Source organism: Triticum aestivum, chromosome 2B (assembly GCF_018294505.1).
Source record: "Triticum aestivum cultivar Chinese Spring chromosome 2B, IWGSC CS RefSeq v2.1, whole genome shotgun sequence".
Classification (NCBI taxonomy): domain Eukaryota; kingdom Viridiplantae; phylum Streptophyta; class Magnoliopsida; order Poales; family Poaceae; genus Triticum; species Triticum aestivum.
In genome coordinates, this window is record NC_057798.1 from 59,617,041 (window position 1) to 59,620,106 (window position 3,066).

Below are 3,066 nucleotides of genomic sequence, written 5' to 3' on the forward strand. Positions count from 1 at the left end.
TGCAATTAATAGGTTTCTCTCTCCTATTCTTATTCGGCATCAAAGATAACACTTTTCTGATCAAAAGAAGCACTAAAACCATGGTGTATATCCGAGGAAATCAAAACTAACCTAAAATGTTGGATGACTCAACTTATCCACCACTATAAATACATTCTAACATGTATAAATACATTCTAACATGATAAAATCACCAAATAATTTGTCCAAGTACAAATTAATTAGATTATGGAAACTTTATTAATAATATTACATATATATTCAAACAAAACCACCAGGTCCACCATAGTAAGTATGCACACCAAAGTGGCTATGTCCATCAACATAACTATTTGCAGTATATTTGGATAAATTGGTGGCGACATACCCAAATTTCCTGTCATCTGGAATAACATACTTGTTTTCCTTATTTAAAATTTCGATATTTCTTACAAATGCTGCTTTTCCAAGTCCTTCGGAAGCAAAATGGCCACTACCCATTTGTGGAGAGTCTGATGACGCCGTCGGACCTTGAACATATCCACCCCATAATGCATAATTACATTCATCCTTCATGAAATGGAAAATTTCCCTTGGCCAGTATCCAATATGTATGTTTTGTGGACCATAAGCCACCCACCAATGTCTAGTCATTGGATCCTAAAATAAATCAGGATTCATGGTAAATGCTTCAACACAGTTGAAATGAATAACAATCGATCAATTGTTTGTGGCGAGGTGAAGCTATCCTTTTAATTGCATTCCATATTAACAAGAACATAATATTAGAGATATATTTGGGAGTCTCCCCTCTATGCTAAAATATTTTTCTATGATCAAAGGTTCTTAGTAAGATTGTGTTATCTAATGTTTTGACACCTATAAGTTTGGTTTAGCCAATGTCTTCAAGTTTTCATCAAAATATAATTCATGTATTTCATATGACAAAACAAAATACAAGAATTAAAAAATATTTACATGAGAATACCTTGAAAATAGTAACATCTATCATGTATTGTGGTCCTTTATAGACAGAAACTGGTTTAAGTTTTCCTCCTATACCAACACTTGAGCTAACTTGCACGAAAGTCCCACAATCATGATCAGGGCAAGTCTTTAAGCCATCAACCTATACATAAATGTGTTCCAACGTCAATAAAAGCTATACCATTATAAGTTATTCATATTAAATTGAAGAATGTGTATCCAGAGAAATAGTTATGGATTACCCAAGCAACATGAAACCTAGCAAACTTGTCACAACTGTAGCTTGGATATACCCAAGAACCAGCCCCTATCCCATCTGCAACACCTGCTTTTATTATCTTATTAATTTGTATCCACGATGCACTTAGATCCTTACTATTATTCTTCACCATAGGATTATAGATATTTATTTTAGCCCGCGTTCCATATAGCACATCAAAATACTCTACTCCTGCAACCTGCAAGCCGAAACAAGATATTGACTTGTTTACAATGAAAATACTAATGCTTATTAAAGAAGAAAGATTGACATCATATCGCAACAAAATTTTGCTGGACATCACTTAATGGTGCATTTAAGGTCAATATAGACCAAACATTTAGAGAAAATTTTCATCTACTACAGTGGCAACAAAAATGTCAAGTATAAAAATATTCACACAATTAGTTATTTCCATTTTCTTATTTGACTACCTTTGACCATATATTTCATCTAAAGGATGAATTTAATGTGATAAAATCCTAGACGGCTATTAGGTAATTATTGCTTTGACATGTTGTTTGCAAGGCAATAAATTGTTGTGCATTTAACATCTCCAATGAAAAGTTTATATTGTTATAATCTACCAATATAAACGAATCACTCAAAAATTATATTTAAAACTCACCTCATGTTCTTCATTGGTAATCACTTTATCAATAGTTTCTACTGGCATGTGGACCCTTCTGTTGTTGCGCAATATTGGAATTGTTCCTGTAGGGCACTCAATCAAGGCCAATTGGGCTTGTGGGATGACTTCCATCGATGGAGATTTGGTAGAATACTCAGCGGGAAAGAGCTTGGTTCCATCTGTAATTGGGAAAGTTTAATCATATGTACTTTTAGGACAAAATATGATAAAAAAATATGCATGTTTGTAGTTTGCCTTGCTTGATGATCATACCAAGTGTTTTATATTTCTCTTCTGTGAAATAAAGATAACACAAAGAGAAATTTTAGAATGCTAGATGTGTAGTGAAAGCTTATTTATGAAGTATTAGAATAAAAACTAAAGTTCAAATAATTTCTAGCATGATTATATATATTAGCTACTAATCTGCCACTGTTTACTTCAAATAACATATCGTTCATGTATGGATTGAGACATGAATACCTACATTTTACTTAGGTAGTACATGAATGTTATAATATATTGATTATTAAAACTTGCCTGGATTTTGTGGTCTTTTAGTAGTGGATGGCTCAAGGCTGGTTGTAGATTCACATCGATGCAGTCATAAACATCTCCTCCATCAACCTATTTCGGCATCTCCTCAACTTCATAGTTGAAAAACTGATTATAGATATACATACTAAGATGAATTCATACATACCAGAATAGTCTTATTGACTTTTTGATTCAATGGGACCCCACTAGTATTTTCTTCTCGTCTGATACACTTTACTTCTTTTCCACCGATGGCCAGAATAAGATATGCTAAGAGAATGGTCACAATAATAGATGGATTTTCTTTCATGATGGAAATATGAAATGTTCAATTGTTGATGTGTCTACCATCATATTTATAATGTTAGGAAACTATCATGAAATGAATGGTTGTCATTCAATAAGAGCAATAAATTGCATTGCTGGAATAAAATATGTCATTGTATTAATTGATCGCCTCTTAGTTTTTATTACAAAAATCTTGAAGTACTAATGCCCCGAAATATTTGACTTATGTAATAAATGGAAAGATCTTCAAAATTATTGTCTCGTATGGATAATGTTGACCCTAGTTGATTGGTCACCCTTATAGTAGATAGGATACAATAACTATACCACCTCCTAGTATTATTACCAAAATATTGGAGTACTAATGACCCAATAATATTTGAGA

General features: G+C 32.5%; 1 pseudogene; it reads right to left on the reverse strand.

Annotated features, from left to right (window-relative positions):
- Positions 1–261: 261 nt before the first annotated feature.
- On the reverse strand, positions 262–2,703 carry LOC123040411 (uncharacterized; annotated as a pseudogene).
- Between the last annotated feature and the right edge of the window lie 363 nt (positions 2,704–3,066).